Source organism: Cajanus cajan, chromosome 5, assembly GCF_000230855.2.
Source record: "Cajanus cajan strain Asha chromosome 5, NIPB_CcT2T_4, whole genome shotgun sequence".
Taxonomy (NCBI): domain Eukaryota; kingdom Viridiplantae; phylum Streptophyta; class Magnoliopsida; order Fabales; family Fabaceae; genus Cajanus; species Cajanus cajan.
Window position 1 is genome coordinate 43026931 of NC_138521.1, and position 21355 is coordinate 43048285.

Below are 21355 nucleotides of genomic sequence, written 5' to 3' on the forward strand. Positions count from 1 at the left end.
CATATCAAAGATTTGACACAATTCTTCCAAAGTGTCATCTTTGAATACATTCCAAGGGAGGAGAATCAGTTTGCTGACGCCCTTGCTACGCTCTCATCAATGTTCGCCTTGGATAGTGAACATGAAATGCCTGTCATTAATATCCGGCGGCATAATAAGCAAGCGTTCTGCCTTCTGATAGATGAAGATATCGACGATTGTCCATGGTTCCACGATATCAAACAATATCTGAAAAAAGGGGAATATCCTGACATGGCCAACGATAATGACAAAAAGCATATCCGAAGAAGGGCCATGGGATTTCTGCTAATAGGAGAAACCCTCTACAAAAAGAATTATGACTCGGTCTTGTTGAGGTGTATAGACCAAGTCGAAGCTCAAAATGTGATCAAAGAAATACATGAGGGGGTTTTCGGTACCCACATTCCCGGACCTGCAATGGCTAAGAAAATCCTTAGGGCAGGGTACTATTGGTCGACCATGGAAAGGGATTGTTACCAATACGTTCGGAAATGCCACAAATGTCAAGCATATGCCGACAATATTCATGTCCCACCAACGCCACTCAATGTGTTGGCTTCACCTTGGCCATTTGCAATGTGGGGCATGGATGTTATTGGACCCATCGAACCAAAGGCATCCAATGGACACAGATTCATCCTTGTGGCCATTGACTATTTCACCAAATGGGTAGAAGCGGCATCATATGCTCATGTGACCCGAAAGGTGGTAACATCCTTCATAAGGAAAAACATCATATGCAGATACGGTATTCCCGATAAGATCATCACTGATAATGGATCCAATCTAAATAACAAGATGGTGGAAGGATTGTGCCAGGAGTTCAAGATCCAACACCACAACTCTTCCCCATACCGACCAAAGATGAATGGGGCAGTCGAGGCAGCCAATAAGAATATCAAGAAAATAGTACAAAAGATGGTTGTCTCATTCAAAGACTGGCATGATATGTTACCCTTTGCTCTCCATGGATACAGGACTTCAGTACGCACATCCACAGGAGCTACTCCATTTTCCCTTGTTTATGGAATGGAGGCAGTTCTGCCTGTTGAAGTCGAAATACCTTCTCTGAGAGTAATCATGGAAGCAAAACTTTCCGAGGCAGAATGGGTTCAAAGCCGGTATGACCAGTTGAACCTCATTGAAGAGAAACGGCTGAACGCCATATGCCATGGTCAAGCCTATCAGAGGAAGATCAAAAAGGCTTTTGACAAGAAAGTCCACCCTCGAGTCTACCATGAGGGAGAGCTAGTGATGAAGAAATTGCTACCAGCTCAAAAGGACAAAATCGGAAAGTGGGCCCCGAATTACGAAGGACCGTACGTAGTAAAGCGAGCCTTCTCCGGAGGAGCACTGATCCTCACAAACATGGACGGAGAAGAACTTCAATACCCAGTCAACGCTGACGTGGTAAAGAAGTATTATGCTTGAAGACGTTGCTTGCACAAGCCCGCTAGGATGAAAACCCAAAAAGGGCATCCTAGGCAAAAATTAGGGCAAAACAAAAAGCCCGCCAGTACAAGGGTACTAGGCAAAACAAAGGCAAAATTATCCCCGCTAGGATACGTCCTAGGCAAAAATTAGGGGCAAAAGAATAAGATGTAAAAACAAAGCAAGCAACGATCACTTGAATCGAAAACCGAAAGGCGGTACAAGTGATAATCTTCTAGAAGCAAGCGTCTTGCAGTATCTACACTCCTGGCTCAGGCATCTCACCCGAAGCAATTAGGGGAACGGGAAGGGCGACAATTACAGATATAATTGTTTAAAGCTAAAATGTATATAGCCTACCCTGGCCAGCCATTCTTCGGAAATTCCTTCTGTACATCTTTCTGTAAAAACATTTGTGAATATTAATAAAATATCCATTCATTTCTTTTCTCTCTTGACCATGTGATTATGCCTCTAAATTGATGTTTCAAAAATTGTACGAAACTCTTTTAATAATCGGTCAAATAAAGAAAATTGGAGGGGTTCCTATAAAATCCATAAATCTCCTGCATAAAGGCTCACAAAAATACTCCCTCGCGTCAATGACAGAAAGTCCTCCAAGAAGAAGAGGATAGGGAGAGCCACTCACTTTTCTAAATAAATGAACAAAAATAAAAAATTGTATTGCATGCATCACACATATTAATTGCACATTTAAAGACCTTATCATGAGGCAATTGCATAAAATAGAAAAAATAGAAAAATTGCTTGTGTATGACAGCAGCAAACAAAATGCAAAGATTCAGAAAATCAACAGCGTCATACAGAATAACTGAGCCTGGAGAGGCTTGCCGAAAGAATACTCTCAGAATAATTGAGCCTGGAGAGGCTTGCCGAAAGAATACTCTCAGAATAACTGAGCCTGGAGAGGCTCGCCGAAATAATACTCTCTCAAAATAACTGAGCCTGGAGAGGCTTGCCGAAATAATACTCTCTCAAAATAACTGAGCCTGGAGAGGCTCGCCGAAATAATACTCTCTCAGAATAACTGAGACATTTCTATACAGAAAAAGCCAAAACCAACAAAAAAGGCAAAAATACAGAAATCAACAAAAATACAGAAAAAGCCGAACTCAACAAAAAAGGCAAAAACACAGAAAAAGCCAAAATCAACAAAAAAGGCAAAAACACAGAAAAAGCCAAAATCGAAAAAAGGGAAAAATACAGAAAATCCAACAAATCGTACAGAATAATTGAGCCTGGAGAGGCTCGCCGAAATAATACTCCCGCAAAATAATTGAGCCTGGAGAGGCTTGCCTAAATAATACTCCCGCAGAATAATTGAGCCTGGAGAGGCTTGCCGAAATAATACTCCTTCAGAATAATTGAGCCTGGAGAGGCTCGCCGAAATAATACTCTTTCATCATAACTAAAGCCTGGAGAGGCTTGCAGAAATAATACTCTCTCAGAATAAATGAGCCTGGAGAGGCTCGCAGAAATAATACTCCCTAGAGAAACCTCAACTCAAGCTCACGGGCCAAATTTCCCAGCGAGAGCTATCAAAGCAAGATCGTCAAAATCCCCAATGGAAGTACGATCTCCCAAGCAGAATATCCAAGTCAAAGGACTTAAACTTCCTCAGTGAAGATAGCTCTCCAGCTCAAGCGTTGAGTGAGGCTAAGCCTGCAGAGGCTTCCTAAATAATACTCTGGGATACATAAGATCCCTAAATCCCCAGTCGCCTACTCAGAGGCACCCCTTCAAGAAAAATCACAAAAAGATCAATAACCATTCCCCAAGAGGAATCCGGCACTCAGCCGAACACTGAACATCAAGATAATTCGCCTACTCAGAGGCACTCTTTCAAAAAAGGAAAAAAATCAAAAATATCAATAAATATTCCCCAAGCGGAATCCGGCTTTTAGCCAAACATCAAGCGTCAAGATGATCTGCCTAACAGAAGAGGCTAATCACAATCAATGACAAAATCCCCAGCGGATAAACAGCCTACACAAAGGCTACAAAAATCAGAAAATCCAAAAGAGATACCCGAATAAGGATAACCGGGATACTCCACCTACGTCAAAAGGACGTCAGCCAGACATAAGGCATTGCTCAACTCAGAGAGAAAGAGCATCTGTGTCTATACCCCAAGGAGTCAGAAATTCCCCAAGGGTACCAACAATGCAATGCAAGTTGGGGCACAGGAACCTGTGAATGACTGCACATCCCCTAGACGGATCCCTGCGTTATCCAGCCCTCAGTGGCACAAAAATCAAAAACAATCGTCGAAGCAGCATCGTGGACTGTGGAGACAAAATCAACATCCAGAATCCCCAGCAGATAACAGCCTACACAGAGGCAGCAAAAAATCAGAAAATCAAAAAGAGTTACCCGAATAAAGATAACCGGGATACTCCACCAACGTCAAAGGACGTCAGCCAAACATAAGGCATCGCTCAATTCAAGAAGAGCATCTGTGTCTACACCCCAAGGAAACAGAAATTCCTCAATGGGTACCAACAATGCAATGCAAGTTGGGGCACAGGAACCTATGAATGACTGCACATCCCCTAGACGGATCCCTGCGTTATCCAGCCCTCAGCGGCACAAAATCAGAAAAACCGTCGAAGCAGCATCGTGGACTGTGGAGACAAAATCATCTCAAAGCCTAAAAGGCAATACTCAGCTACCCAGTTGTCGAGAGCACCGAGGTATGCACCAGCCTGGAGAGGCAATACTCAGCTGCCCAGTTGTCGAGAGCACCGAGGTATGCACCAGCCTGGAGAGGCAATACTCAGCTGCCCAGTTGTCGAGAGCACCGAGGTATGCACAAGCCTGGAGAGCACACTTCAAAGAGGAGGATTCTAAGGTGAAATCCTAAGGTTTTGAAGATGAACTCTAAGGGACTTTTGAGAGAGGAAACTCGGCCAATGGCTCACAAATTTCAATTATGATCAAAAGTGAATACAAAAGGTGAAAGAATGGCTTAAGTATGCACGGAATTATGACCCATAGGTGCCTAAACTAAAGCCTCACAAAATGGCGCCTAAAGTTTGAATTCAAATTTGAATTTTGAATTCAAACTTTGGTGCACATGTGTAAGTCCGAAAATTTAGGTGCCAAGGTGCATTTAGGTGTGATTTGAGAGTCATTTAGGGTTAATTTGAGTGACACATGTTCAGCCACCCATGGTGCTAAACATGTGACTCAAATGTAACTTAAATGACTTCCAAATTAAACCTAATTTAACCTAATTAGCATACTTTAGTATTCCTTGTATTTTCCTATTCTAATGACCTAATTACATTGGTCAAACAATTACAATGGAAAGGAAAAATTACAAGAATGAAAATGAGCCCAATATTGGGTACCAAAAGCCCAAAGGCCCATGAAGCCCAAAACTAGGCCCAACTAGCCTAAAACCTAAAATGCTACTCTATGTGGTCCAAAATACAAGACCAAAATATATGATACATGATGTTTACAAAACATATGAAAATAGCTATAACAAAATATGGCCCATGAAAAGTTCAACTTGGGCCTTCCCAGGCCCATCAGGCCCATTGGGCCCTGACTGGCTGTAGACCCCTAAAATTGTCCGGGTCGGAAATAAAGCTTGAAGATTCTCGAAGACTGAAGGAAGATCAGCCAGAAGGACTCCTGGAAGGCCCTAGGAGGGTTCTCTGTAGGTCTAGAGGTCTTAGAATAGCTCAAAATAAGGAAGTGGAGGGAATGAAGCCCAATACGGCCGTACTGAACTTAATACGGCCGTATTGAAGCTTCAATACGGCCGCAGTGAACTCAATACGGCGTATTGAAGTTTCTGAAACTTCAATACGGCCGTACTGAAATCAATACGGCCGTATTGAAGCTTCAATACAGCCGTATTGAACTCAATACGGCCGTATTGAAATTTCTGAATTTCAATACGGCCGTATTGAACTCAATACGGCCGTATTGAAGTTCAAAAATTTCAATACGGCCGTATTGCTTCTGTAGGCCGTATTGCGCCTGTTCCCTATAAATATGACGTCAATTGGACGTCATTTGACACTTTTTCACATAGTTTTAACCCTCTCCTTGAGTATTCTGGGGTTTTTGAGCAGTGTTCTGCCCTAGAAATCACTCGGAGAGTTGATCCGACAAAGTTTTTGAGCCCCGAGCCATTTTGCTTGAGGATCGAACCTAGTCGAAGGGAAATCCTCCGGATTTCCATAGTTAAAAGTTTTTAGGAAGGAGCGAGCGAGCTTGTAGAGCGAGGGAACGCCAAAAAGCTTCCCAGTTTTACTCAATATATAAAAGCACGCTTCAAGAGGTTTCTTCTTAAATCCTTCCTTTTACTGCTTTCTGTGTGCATATTTAAACTGTCATCATGTAGATAATTAATTTATAATTGCTTAGAATAAATAGGGGTAATTTAGTAATTTTACGCTGTTATTTTAGAAAATAATCTGTCATAGGGAACCCGAAAGGGGCGCTGTGGGGTGCTAACACCTTCCCCACGCGTAACCGACTCCCTTACCCAACTCTGGTTGTAATGGCCAAAGTTGATTTGTAAAATCAATTGCCTTATCCCTTTTTCCAATGTTTTGAGTAAAACATTGGTGGCGACTCCACGAACCCCTCCTTTTGCGAAAACCACTAATCCATGGAGGGTCCCGCTTGGGATTAATATGGATTGGTGAATCATTTAATAAAATTGCTCGTTTAACAAGGTCTCAGTTTGAGAATACGTCATTCTAGCAATCCATATTTTTAAACAAATAAACGAGTCCGACCATCCTTCGCGAATGCCGAAAGCCCGTTTGGGCCGGTGGCGACACTGGCCCAAACCTTCATGTCTAGCCAACTCCTCTTGGTTCTTTGAGTATGTCACCTCTTGCACTCCAAAGCATGATTCCATCATCCCCTCCCTCTTGAAAAGGATTTGTCCTCAAATCTCGAGGATGAATGGAAGAAGAAAAATTAACACCTACATATAAAACATGCAAGGAATAAGAAGTAACATGATAAGATAAAAGATCATGGATCCTAAGAGGAGTCCTAGTATCTAACCTAACAAAGAAAGATAAAATATTAGACTCTCTAGAAATAGGCTCCTCTTCTAAGCATAACCTAGAAGTAAAACCTAAAAATGTAAGAACACTATGACTAAGACAATGAAAAGACTGATTTTTAAACACTACAATATCTTGCCTAAAGTACCCTAAATGGTATCCTAGGCTTTTCCTAAAATATAAAGAAAATACTACTAAAAAACGTCCTAAACAATTTTGGATTTGATTGTTTATTAGATACTCATAGTCATATAATCTATTTTTGTCTTGTAGGGAAGGAAACATATTAAGTTCAAAAAAATAAGAACTTCCCATAAGATCAAACATAGAATATAGATTATTACAAGTTATATCTACTAAACAATGTAAACCGAAAATTGGGTGCTTTATGAAATCTAAAGAAATACTTCCTTCCTTGTGCACCTTCAAGGAAGTAGTATAAGGAGTAACACTAGGTATAGTCCACTCCTTCTTCACTATATCTCGAAGTTGAGAAGAATTCTTTACTTGAAATTCATTTTGTTCCTCATTCTCAACTTTAAGATAAGTGGCAGCATTAGGATAAGAGTCAAGACTTTTGTGAATAAAGAGAGTTCTTTTTAAGTCTTGTTTGGTCATAAAATAACTCTCTTTTGTCATAAAGGTCTTAGTGGAGTCCCATTTATCCACACTCTTTCCTTCTTTCTTTTCTTTGTTTCTTTTCTTTTTCATTTGCTTTTGATCCTCAAACACTTGGGATGGTGTTAAAGGATTAAAAACAATTTCCTTATTTTTATGAGTGAAGGATATTTTGTTAGTGAGGCCATCATGTATAGTTTGTTTATCAAATTGCCATGGCCTACCAAGCAAAATATGACAAGCTTCCATAGGGATCACATCACATAAAACTTTGTCTTTATAATCCCCTATAGAAAACTTGACCTTCACTTGTTGATTCACCTCCAATTCCTCACCTTCATTGAGCCAATGAAGTTTATAAGGGTGAGGGTGAGGAATGGTGGTAAGGGCTAACTTGTTAACCATCCTTGTACTACAACAATTAGAACATGATCCACTATCAACAATGAGAGAACAAGTTCTTTTAGAAACCAAACATCTTGTATGAAATATGTTCTCTCTTTGAGATAGTGAAGTGGGACAAGGTTGGCTTCCAAGAAGCCTTTTGATCATAAGAAGATCACCATCCACAGGATATAACTTTTCAATTTTAGGATCTTCCTCACTAGTCTCACTACCACTTGAAGTGGTAGAACTAGATTCATCAAGACTACTATAAATGTCTTGTCCTCTCAAAATCATGACCTTTTTAGTTGGACATTGAGAAGCTATATGGCCTCTCCCAAGACATTTAAAGCATTTGATGTCACTAGTTTTACTACTAGAAGTGACAACATTTTTATCATTTTCTTTTTCTTGACTTTTACTAGAGCTTTTAGAAGAGTCATATTGACCCTCCCTCTTGTAGTCATTCTTGATATAAGAGTTAGCTTGAGTTTTTCCTTTTAAAGAATTTTTCCTTAAATTTTGTTGTTCCACCCTTATACAAAGTTGGACCAAATCATCAAGGTCCCTATAAGGGAGTAACTCAACTCTATCTCTTATGTCAAAATTTAGACCACTTAAAAACCTAGCAATGGTCAATCTTTCCTCTTCCCTTATGCCAGCCCTCATGAGATACAACTCCATCTTTTGTCTATACTCCTCAACACTCATATTCTTTTGTTGGAGTCTTTGGAGCTTATCCATAAGCTCCCTACTATAATAAGAAGGTATGTGCCTTCTTCTCATAGCACTCCTCAACTCATTCCAATAAGTGATGGGAGGATCATTGTGAAGTCTTCTCTCTCTTTCCAAGGATGTCCACCAATACATGGCTTGTCCTTGAAAAGCTAGGGTGGCCAAAGGAACCTTTCTTTCCTCACCTACTTGATGACAAGTGAAGATTTGCTCCACTTTCATCTCCCAATCTAAGTAGGCGTCCACATTTTCTTTTCCATGAAAGTAAGGGAGATCAACCCTTGATTCCCTCACTTTGTGTTCTTTAATGACTCTCCTAGGTGTTGGTTGATAGTATGCATCCATGTTCAAACTACCATCATATTCTTGGCTTTGAGAATCATTGGAGCTCTTGATTGAGCTCCTAGAAGAACCTTTTGGACTTTTATTTTTATTCAATCTTTTCAAAAGTTTTTCTTCTCGTTGCTTAATCTTTTGAATCTCTTGTTCTAAAGCCATGATTTGTACTTCCTTTTCAAGTTTTTCTTTTTGTTTTTGAAGTATTTCATCATGCTTCCAAAGTTTTAGTGCCTCAACCTCCTTGACAATTCTTTTAAAACTTTTAGGAGATTCAAAGTCACTACTACTTTGAGAATGTTGACTCATGATTAAGCAATAAGATTTTATATGCTATGCAAAAAGTTATAAAATGTTTTTGGTATTTTCTAGGAATGAAAATAGAACTTGGAAGTCTAAGTGTACAAGTTGCACTATCAAGGGAGGTGAGCTACAAAGAGCCACTTAATAACCAAGCCTTTTCAAGTGGAAATCACTAAACTCCTTTGTGGTACTTCCAATTCCCCAAAACTTTTCACAAAAATTTTGAATGCTTTTTCACAATTTGTTTGTTTTTGAGACTAAACTAAACGTGAGCAAGTAAATCTACACAAGTCTAGACGTTTCAAGGCAGCAAAATAAAGCAATTAAAAGACAAAGAACTTAAAGGAATCAAGATAAGTAACTAGTCGGGTTCCCTAAGTGGAAGCTTGAAACATATGAAATTTCCAAGCCACTTCCACTAGCACTACACGTGAGGATGCTAACAAGGATTTAGATATACCTGACCAGCTTCTTAATACTCCCTCCAAGCTTTACAAATTGATTTTAAAATACAAGAGAGATTGCAAAATTTAAACTAGCCTAGAAAGCAATAAATGGCGGTTTTGGTGACCAATTTAGTGACGGATTGTTGTGCAAATTTTCCAACACTTAATCAAGTGTTTAATCCGCCACTAATCCTTCAATATGATGCTACTGGACCTACAAAAGAAACACAACAAAGAGGTTAATGGTGGCTGCCTCACAAGGTGAAAGGAATGGTCACTCAAGTGAAGGAAGTTTAGGAGAAGTTTTGGTCACTAAATTAGGTCAAATTTTTAGGTCTTAGTGTCCAAACTTTTCCTACTCGTTGTTGAGCAATGCTTGATCCTTGAGCAAGGATTTGAGGCCACTTCCAGCACAGGGAAATTATTGAAAGAAAACTAGACAAGCAATAAAGCACAATTTGGAAAGCTTATACCAAAAGTTAAGAGTAATATGTATATATGACAAGACTCAAAGAGGTTCAACAAGTAAAACTGGAAAATAAGACTCCAAATAAAGCTAGCACTCAGTTAGGAATGTTCCTAGATAGGTACTAGAGTATATGAACAAAACAAAAAAAATTTGAAAGCAATTGGATAAGTATAGCACAAGTAGTAGTCAAAACAATAACAAGGAATCAAGTGATTTTTCACCAATGTACACCTCTCGGCTTTTTCACTTTAAAATGCTTTCTCTAATTTTTTTTAATTCTTTCTTTTTCTATATTCAAGTTAAGAGTCCAGAGAGTATATTTTCCTTTTGTTTCAAATTTTTCTAAGATTCCAAGCTATAGAAACCGTGACTACAAGTTAGACAAAAATTCAAATGAAAACAAGGAAACTAGTGTACTAGTTTTTAGGTTTTGTCTTGGATTCTTTTGTACACTTTTCTTCTTTGAATCTTTGTACTTTTCTTTTGATTTAGGCTCTGTTTTTGTCTCTGTTTTCAGCCTATTTACTTTTTAAAATTTGAATCCAAAAGATAGTGCACTAGAAGCAAGATTAAGCACTTGAAATTTTGAGTCACAAAAATTTTTATAAGATTTTTCAATGGAAATGTGATTTGAAAACTTAAGACACAATGGAAACCTAACTCTAAAGAAACTTACTAGAACTAATAGCAAGTTATGAACACAATAAGGTAAAAGAAAAAGCACATATAGGAGGCAAGAACAATAAGCAAACCGAGAGCAACAAATTGATGAACAAGACACAAAGAAATTTAGGTCAACATGCTATTCAAGGAATTTTAAGACATATAAAGACTACACAAACATACTAAGACAAAACATGGATTAAAAACCAAAATCTAAATGCAATGTATGCAGTCCAATCACGGACACATATTAGGAATGGAGAGACTCAAAATTAAAATCAAAAACAAGCACAAGCTAATAGGTCCAAAACAAGTTGATTGAGGAAGAAATTCAAGAACAATCAACCAATGGATCTATGGAACAAAATATGATAAAAAGCATGTAGATCCGAAAAGAAACTCAAACAAGACACTTAGAACACAAAGAACACAAAAACAATCGGACCAAAACAAGATGAAGAACTTATCTCCTTGAAGACCTTGCTCTTGATACCAAAAATGATAGCAAACTTAGGAGAAGTGATGGATGATCTTCTCCACGGATTTGCTTAGGCCGGATCTTCTTCAATGGAGGCTTGATTCTTCAACTCAAAAACACTTAGAAGCTTAAGAACTCACGGATGCACTCAACCTAGAACTAGGAGGGAAGCATCCAAGCTCAAGCATCAATGGAGAGCACACTTCAAAGAGGAGGATTCTAAGGTGAAATCCTAAGGTTTTGAAGATGAACTCTAAGGGACTTTTGAGAGAGGAAACTCGGCCAATGGCTCACAAATTTCAATTATGATCAAAAGTGAATACAAAAGGTGAAAGAATGGCTTAAGTATGCACGGAATTATGACCCATAGGTGCCTAAACTAAAGCCTCACAAAATGGCGCCTAATTTTGAATTCAAACTTTGGTGCACATGTGTAAGTCCAAAAATTTAGGTGCCAAGGTGCATTTAGGTGTGATTTGAGAGTCATTTAGGGTTAATTTGAGTGGCACATGTTCAGCCACCCATGGTGCTAAACATTTGACTCAAATGTAACTTAAATGACTTCCAAATTAAACCTAATTTAACCTAATTAGCATACTTTAGTATTCCTTGTATTTTCCTATTCTAATGAAGCCCAAAGGCCCATGAAGCCCAAAACTAGGCCCAACTAGCCTAAAACCTAAAATGCTACTCTATGTGGTCCAAAATACAAGACCAAAATATATGATACATGATGTATACAAAACATATGAAAATAGCTATAACAAAATATGGCCCATGAAAAGTTCAACTTGGGCCTTCCCAGGCCCATCAGGCCCATTGGGCCCTGACTGGCCCAAACCTTCATGTCTAGCCAACTCCTCTTGGTTCTTTGAGTATGTCACCTCTTGCACTCCAAAGCATGATTCCATCAAAAATCTTCAAACTATGTTTAACTTTAATGAAGCTCATTGTGAAAACTCCACTTCCACAAAAGATGGTTGTGAACATTGCAAAATTTTTGAAAAAGAAAATGCTGATTTAAAATCTACACTTGCAAGGTTCACTAATGGAAATGAAAACTTGAACATTCTTTTGGGAAAACAAAGAAACACTTTTGATAGGAGTGGACTTGGTTTTAACCAAAGTATGAGCATGCCATTTAAGTCAAAGAAAGAAGCTTTTGTGAAAAATCAAAATTTTAGAAAATTCAAAAGCAACTTTTCTAGACAAACAACTTGTTTTTATTGCTGTAAAAGAGGCCATACAATTAGGAACTGCTATTCTAGGAAATATGGAGTTCCAAATGGAGAAATGATTTAGGTTGAGAAGAGTCAAAGGCTGAGAACTAACCTACAAGGACCCTCCACATGGGTACCTAAATTTTTCCTCTGAATTTTTGTTGTAGGAATGCTTGAGGGCCAAAAATCTACTTTGGTATCTTGATAGTGGCTGCTCAAGGCATATGACTGGGGATCCTTCAAAATTCACAAATCTGAAATTGAAGAATGAAGGGTATGTTACCTATGGTGACAACAATAAGGGAAAAATTCTTGGCCATGGCAATTTTGGTAATCCCTCCTCTCAAACATTGATTGAAAATGTTTTGCTTGTTGATGGGTTGAAACATAATTTGCTGAGTATTAGTCAATTGAGTGATAAAGGCTTTAAAATTGAATTTGATGATACATGTTGCTTGATATGTGATAAAAAGAGTAAAGAAATCAGATTCATTGGTAAAAGAATTGACAATATATACATGCTTGACTTAGAACACTCTATAACAATGTCAAACACTAAGTGTCTAATAACTCAAGAAGAAAACATATGGCTTTGGCATAGGAGAGCTGCACATATTCATATGGATCATTTGAATAAACTGAGTAGGAAAGAATTAGTGGTTGGTCTACCTAAACTTAAGTTTGGAAAAGACAAACTATGTGATGCTTGTCAAAAGGGCAAGCAAGTGAAGGCTAGCTTTAAAAGTAAAAATCAGATTTCCACATCTAGACCTTTGCAATTAATTCACATGGTTTTGTTTGGTCCTTCAAGAACCATGAGCTTAGGCAGAAACTACTATGGCTTAGTGATTGTTGATGACTATTCTAGATACACATGGGTTAAGTTTCTTGCAAATAAAAATGATGCTTTTAATGCCTTTAGAAAATTTTCCAAACTTGTTCAAAATGAGAAGTGCTTGTCGCCACCGGCCCGAAACGGGCTTTCGGCATTCGCGAAGGATGGTTGGACTCTTTTATTTGTTTTAAAAATATGGATTGCTAGAATGACTTATTCTCAAACTGAGACCTTGTCAAACGAGCAATTTTATTAAAAGGCTCACCAATCCATATTAATCCCAAGCGGGACCCTCCATGGATTAGCGGTTTTCATAAAAAGGAAGGGTTCATGGAGTCGCCACCAATGTTTTACTCAAAACATTGGAAAAAGAAGTTTAAGGCAATCGATTCAAAAATCGACTTCGGCCATGACAACCAGAGTCGGGTAAGGGAGTCGGTTACGCGTGGGGAAGGTGTTAGCACCCCACAACGCCCCTTTCGGGTTCCCTATGACAGATTATTTCTAAAAATAATAGTGCAAAATTACTAAATTACCCCTATTTATTCTAAACAATTATAACTTAACTATCTACATGATGACAGTTAAATATACACACAGAAAGCAGTAAAAGGAAGGTCTTAAGAAGAAACCTTTGAAGCGTGCTTTTATATTCAAGTAAAACTGGGAAGCTTTTTGGCGTTCCCTCGCTCTACAAGCCCGCTCGCTCCCTCCTAGAAAATTTTAACTATGGAAATCCGGAGGATTTCCCTTCGACTCAGTTCGAGACTCAAGCAAAAAGCTCAGAACTCGAGAACTTTGTCGGATCAACTCTCCGAGTGATTTCTAGGCAGAGCACTGCTCAAAAAAACCCAGAATACTCAAGAAGAGGGTTAAAACTCAGTGTCAAAGTGTCAAATGACGTCCAATTGACGTTGTAGACCCCTAAAATTGTCCGGGTCGGAAATAAGACTCGAAGACTCTCGAAGATCAAAGGAAAGTCAGCCGGAAGGACTCCTGGAAGACCCTGGAAGACCCTAGGACGACAATCTGTAGGTTTAGAGGTCTTAGAGTAGCAAAAAATAAGAAAGTGGAGGGAATGAAGCCCAATACGGCCTCCCAGAAGTTCAGTACGGCCGTATTGAACATTTTAAACTACAATACGGCCGCACTGAACTCAATACGGCCGTATTGAAGTTTCTGAACTTCAATACGGCTGCATTGTATTCAATACGGCTGCACTGAACTTCAATACGGCTGCATTGAATTCAATACGGCTGCACTGAACTTCAATACGGCTGCACTGAACTTCAATACGGCCGTATTGAGGTTTTTTGAACTTCAATACGGCCGTATTGAGTTCAATACGGCCGTATTGTAGTTCAAAACTTCAATACGGACCGTATTGACCCCCAGAGGCCGTATTGCGCCACATCCCTATAAATATGACGTCAATTGGACGTCATTCTACACTTTCACACTGAGTTTTAACCCTCTTCTTGAGTATTCTGGGTTTTTTTGAGCAGTGCTCTGCCTAGAAATCACTCGGAGAGTTGATCCGACAAAGTTCTTGAGTCACGAGCCATTTGCTTGAGTCTCGAACCTAGTCGAAGGGAAATCCTCCGAATTTCCATAGTTAAAATTTTATAGGAGGGAGCGAGCGGTCTTGTAGAGGGAGGGAACGCCAAAACGCTTCCCAATTTCTGTCAAGATATATAAGAAAGCACGCTTCAAAGGTTTATCTCTTTAAAGTCCCTTCTTTTACCGCTTTCTGTGTGTACATATTTAAACTGTCATCATGTAGATATTTAATTTACAATCGCTTATAATAAATAGGGGTAATTTAGTAATTTTGCGCTATTATTTAATAAATAATCTGTCATAGGGAACCCGAAAGGGGCGCTGTGGGGTGCTAACACCTTCCCCACGCGTAACCGACTCCCTTACCCGACTCTGGTTGTCATGGCCGAAGTCGATTTTTGAATCGATTGCTTTAAAATTCTTTTTCCAATGTTTTGAGTAAAACATTGGTGGCGACTCCATGAACCCTTCCTTTTTATGAAAATCGCTAATCCATGGAGGGTCCCGCTTGGGATTAATATGGATTGGTGAGCCTTTTAATAAAATTGCTCGTTTGACAAGGTCTCAGTTTGAGAATAAGTCATTCTAGCAATCCATATTTTTAAACAAATAAAAGAGTCCAACCATCCTTCGCGAATGCCGAAAGCCCGTTTCGGGCCGGTGGCGACAGATGGCGACTTCACTGGGGAAGCCTCGAGAGTCAGTCCCATTTAGTGACAGATTATTTTTAACAAATAATAGTTAAAATTACTTCATTACCCCTTGTTTGTATGATAACATGCTTTATTTATATGGCTTTAATAACTGTGTTTGTTTAATTTTTCGCAATTGTTTGAAATATAAATTGCACACAAACCTTTGCACACAACAGTTCCCTCTATACCCGGGGGCATGAGTGGTAAGCCATAGGGAGTGGATGTTAGTACGGCCGGTTGTCGAATGGGTCTATAGGTGCCCGTAGACCGTTGTCGGAAAGCATCACTCAAGGTGATAACCATGAACTCGAGTCCGACAGTGCGTTGGAGCTTTCCATCGACTTACGACGAGAGGAATTGGGTCCCTATAATGGGGGCACCTTGGGGGCCTCAGACCGGTGAGAACAGTTAGAACCACCTTGAATATGCACCTTTCTGCAGGAAACCCCTACCTCGTGATTCGCTCGTGACTGTTCGTGGATGAGTGAATTGTTTGTGTAAATGCTTATGTGCAATTGTTTGTGCATTAAAAATAAACCTCGTGATAAGGTCTAAGAATAATCCCCATGCATGAAAATACCATGACATGAGAGGAAAGACCATGTGTGGAAATATAATAAAAGTGAGGAGCATGTACATCATTACCAATAAGACCTCATGCATCCTCATCAATTATTCATTTTAGGATCACCAATACCCTCTCGATGTGAGTAAAAGGGACCCATGACTATTGAGATTCTCCGTTGGGGAGAGATCATAGGCTAGGGAGGGTGATAAACCTTCATCTTAAAAAGGCAGCGCCTTAAAGATGGAGTCTTATCAAGCTCACATCGAGAGTGTATTCATACCATGAATAAACTAATTAGAATAAAACATTCATTTTAGAAAGTGGCTGGTCATCTCTCTGTCCTCACACGCGCGCAGAAAATCAAGAAAATGGAAGCATTGGAGGAGCAAAATAAGAAGCTCACAACCGAGCTTTCACAGCTTAAAGAGCAGATGGCGCAAATGATGGAGCTCATGCGTCATCATAATGTACATGAGTCTCACCACAGTGACCATGAGTCCCATCATCATGAGGAGGAGGAGCACGAGGAAGAACCTCCACGAGCTGTACCCCTTGGGGCGGGGATCATGATTAAAGAGCCCGAAGTTTCAAAGGAACAATTCCACGCCCTAGAGGATCGGCTAAGGGCTATGGAGGGGCATGACTTCGATATTAAAGATGCCGCCGACATGTGTTTAGTGAGGGACATCCAATTCCCTCCTAAATTTAAAGTGCCGGATTTCCCAAAGTACGTGGGATCGACTTGCCCTAAAAGTCATCTCACCATGTACTGTCGCAAAATGGCTGCATATGCCACAAATGAAAAGCTCTTGATCCATTGCTTCCAAGAGAGCTTAGCCGATACTGCGCTCAATTGGTATATGCAGCTAGATGGAAATCTAGTACATACATGGAGGCAGTTGGCCGACGCCTTTCTCAAGCGCTATAAATACAACATCGACCTAACACCCGATAGGTCAGATCTTCAAGCCTTGAGTAAGAAAAATGATGAATCTTTCAAGGCGTACGCCCAACGATGGAGGGAGTTGGCGGCACAGATAGAGCCCCCGCTGTCGGATAAGGAGACGGTGTCCTTATTCATCAACTCGTTGACTGGTCCCTATTACGATAAAATGATAGGGAACACAACGACACTCTTCTCGGACATCATCACCATTGGGGAGAGAGTGGAACAAGGACTTAAAAGTGGGAAGCTGGCTAAGCCTTCCCAATCATATGAAGCTAAGAAGACCTTCGGGAAGAAGAAAGAGGGAGGAGTCAATGCTATAACCATACCCTCGGCTACTTTCACTTCGAAGTCGGGAAGATCGCAATTCACCCCTGTGAAGAAGTTTGATAAACTTCCGACCACTTATAGCGATCTCCTACCGAAGCTAGTAGAAGCCAAACTTCTAGCTCATGTTCCACCAAGGAAGATCGACCCACCTTACCCCGATTGGTACAAGCCACAAGACAAATGTTTATACCATTCGGGGGCACCAGGGCATTCAACAGAGAAATGCCTAGCTCTCAAATACAAGGTCCAAAACCTTATTGATGCAGGGTGGGTCACCTTCGATTCGACAGCGCCCGACGTGAGCAAGAATCCTCTGCCGAAGCAGGAGTAGAGAGAAGAACAAGCCACGATAGGGCCCCTTCATTTTTCTCTTTTAGGGACTCATGATCAGTACCCGAGATCATGAGAACCTTTTCATGTAAATAAGGGTTTTTGTACAGTTTTAATACATATCAATAAAGAGGCATTTTTCGCACATTACTCTTTTTTTTGTTCTTTTCTCTCTTTCCTCATTAACATTAATAATTCTAAACCTAAACAGAACCAATAAAATAATTATGTCTGTAATTGTTCGCTCTGACTGGGATCCGAAGGTGAATGGGTTGAGTTGGACAGTGATGAGGAGACCATCTCTCCGGATCTGCAAAGACTGCTAGAACGAGAAGCTCGCCTACTCCAACTCGTCAAGAGAAATTGGAGACTGTGAATTTGGGGCATGGCCGAGAGATATAAGAGGTCAACATTGGGACCCATATCAGTGATGAAATAAGGACACATGTTTCCGCTATGATTATAATAAAATCATTCTTCATTGCTTCTTTTCTTGCTTATAATAAAATTCTAAACCACATTATTTTTAACCCTGTTTGAATAAACATGAATGAGGTTAAAATCATCTTAATAATAATAAACCCGCATCATTTTTTATGTGGAAGTGTGTGTGACAACTTGGAGCACCTTCCCTTGGCCTCGACAAGTGCCATCATGGATAAAAATAAATCCTTTAAAATAAAAGAAGCTCGGCAGAAAACTCAAAAAGGGGACTGCGCAAAAATAAGAGCAAAAGACCCGCTAGGAATCCCACGAAAGGGTGACCTAGGCAAAAGTTAGGGTTACAAAAATAAACAAAAACAAAGGTCCGCTAAAACGCCACAAAAGGGTGTTTTAGGCAAAAAATAAGGACAATCAAAAAACAAAAGAAATCCATGATGGTACCATGAACCGAATTCAAAAAGAAAGGTTCAAGGGAAGTTATCTAAGTTGTCAAATCACAACGTCAATAAACAAAGATTTTCTTAACTTCATAAGTGTTTAATCAAACAAGCCTAAACACATAAGCCTACCTTGGCCATCCATTCTTACAAAAACCATTTTTGAAAAATAAATCCCCTCTAAAACACAAACTTCAGAACAAAAAATATCTTTCCTTTCTTTTCTCTCTTGTCCCAAATGATTTTAGAATAATCTAGTGGAAGCATGGAGAAATAAATCATCACTGATAATGGATCTAATCTGAACAACAAAATGGTGGAAGAACTGTGCCAAGAATTCAAGATCCAACACCATAATTCTTCCCCATATCGGCCAAAGATGAATGGGACAGTCGAGACAACCAATAAGAACATCAAGAAAATAGTGCAAAAGATGGTTGTCTCATTTAAAGACTGGCACGAGATGTTACCCTTCGCTTTCCATGGTTATAGGACTTCTATACGCACATCTACAAGAGCTACTCCATTCTCCCTCGTCTATGGGATGGAGGCAGTGCTACCCGTCGAAGTCGAAATACCTTCCCTAAGGGTAATCATGGAAGCAAAACTTTCCGAAGCAGAATGGGTTCAAAGCCGGTATGACCAGTTGAACCTCATTGAAGAAAAACGGCTGAACGCCATATGCCATGGTCAAGCCTATCAGAGGAAGATCAAAAAGGCTTTTGACAAGAAAGTTCACCCTCGAGTCTACCATGAGGGAGAGTTGGTAATGAAGAAATTGCTACCAACTCGAAAGGACAAAACCGGAAAGTGGGCCCCAAATCACGGAGGACCATACGTGGTAAAACGAGCCTTCTCAGGAGGAGCATTGATCCTCACAGACATGGATGGAAAAGAACTTCGATACCCAGTCAACGCTGACGTGGTAAAGAAGTACTATGCTTGAAGACGTTGCTTGCATAGGCCCGCTAGGATGAAAACCCAAAAAGGGCGTCCTAGGCAAAAGTTAGGGCAAAACAAAAAGCCCGCCAGTACAAGGGTACTAGGCAAAACAAAGGCAAAATTATCCCCGCTAGGATACGTCCTAGGCAAAAGTTAGGGGCAAAAGAATAAGATGTAAAAGCAAAGCAAGCAACGGTCACTTGAATCGAAAACCGAAAGGCGGTTCAAGTGATTATCTTCTAGAAGCAAGCGTCTTGCAGCATCTACGCTCCTGGCTCAGGCATCTCACTCGAAGCAACTAGGGGAATGTAAAGAGCAACAATTACAGATATAATTGTTAAGCCCAATGTATATAGCCTACCCTGGCCAGCCATTCTTCAGAAAATCCTTCTGTATATCTTTCTGTAAAAACACTTGTGAATATCAATAAAATATCTATTCATTTTCTCTTCTCTCTTGACCATGTGATTATGCCTCTAAAATTGGTATTTCTAAAAAATTGTATGAAATTCCTTAATAATCGGTCAATAAAGAAAATTGGAGGGGTTCCTATAAAATCCATAATCTCCTGCATAAAAGGCTCACAAAAATATTCCCTCACGTCGATGACAGAAATTCCTCCAAGAAAAGGAGGATAGGGAGAGCCATTCATTTTTCTAAAAACATTAAATAATAAAACTTGCATTTGTGCATCACACACATTAGTTGCACATTCAAAGACCTTATCATGAGGCAATTGCATAAAATAGAAAATAGGAAAAATTGCTTGTGTATGGCAGCGGTCAACAGAAAAAGCCGCAAATCAACAGAAAAGGCAAAAATACAGAAAAAGCCAAAAACGACAAAAAAGGCAAAAGATTTAGAAAATCAATCGCCTCGTACAGAATAACTGAGCCTGGAGAGGCTTGCCGAAATAATACTCTCTCAGAATAATTGAGCCTGGAGAGGCTTGTCGAAACAATACTCATGCAGAATAATTGAGCCTGGAGAGGCTTGCTGAAATAATACTCTCTCAGAATAATTGAGCCTGGAGAGGCTTGCCGAAACAATACTCCCTCTTAGAATAATTGAGCCTGGAGAGGCTCGCCGAAATAATACTCTCTCAGGATAACTGAGCCTGGAGAGGCTCGCAGAAATAATACTCCCTAGAGAAACCTCAGCTTCCACTCACGGGCCAAATTCCCCAGTGAAAGCTATCAAACCAAGATCAGCAAAATTCCCCAAGGGAGGCTTGATCATCTAAACAGAATATCCAAGTCGAAAGGACTTAAACTTCCTCAGTGGAAGGTAGCTTTCCAACTCAAGCGATGAGTGAAGCTAAGCCTGAAGAGGCTTTCTAAATAATACTCTGGGATAAATAAACTTTAAATCCCCACTCGCCTACTCAGAGGCACCCCCTCAAGAAAAATCACAAAAGACAAATAATCATTTCCCAAAGCGGAATCTGGCACTCAGCCGAACACCAAACATCAAGATAATTCGCCTACTCAGAGGCACTCTTTCAAAAAAGAAAAAAATCCAAAAGATCAATAACAATTCCCCAAGCGGAATTTGGCTTTTCAGCCAATCATTGAACATCAAGATGATATGCCTAACAGAAGAGGCTAATCAAAATCAACATCCAGAATCCCCAGCGGATAACAGCCTACACAGAGGCAGCAAAAATCAGAAAATCCAAAAGAGATACCCGAATAAGGATAACCGGGATACTCCACAACGTCGAAAGGACGACAGCCAAACATAAGGCATCGCTCAACTCAGAGAGAGAGCATCTGTGTCTACACCTCAAGGAGTCAGAAATTCTCCATGGGTACCAACTAAGCAATGCAAGTTGGGGCACAAAAACCTATGAATGACTGCACATCCCCTAGACGGATCCCTGCGTTATCCAGCCCTCAGTGGCATCAAAATCAAAAACAACTGTCGAAGCAGCATAGTGGACTGTGGAGACAAAAAATCATCTCAGATCCCTGGAGAGGGTAAACTCGCATTGCCGAAGTGATCAGAAGACACGGACGCAGACCCTGGAGAGGGCAAACTCAGTTGCCTAGGTCGTCAGAGACAAAGCAAAGTCTGGAGAGACGGTACTCAAAGAAAGTCTGGA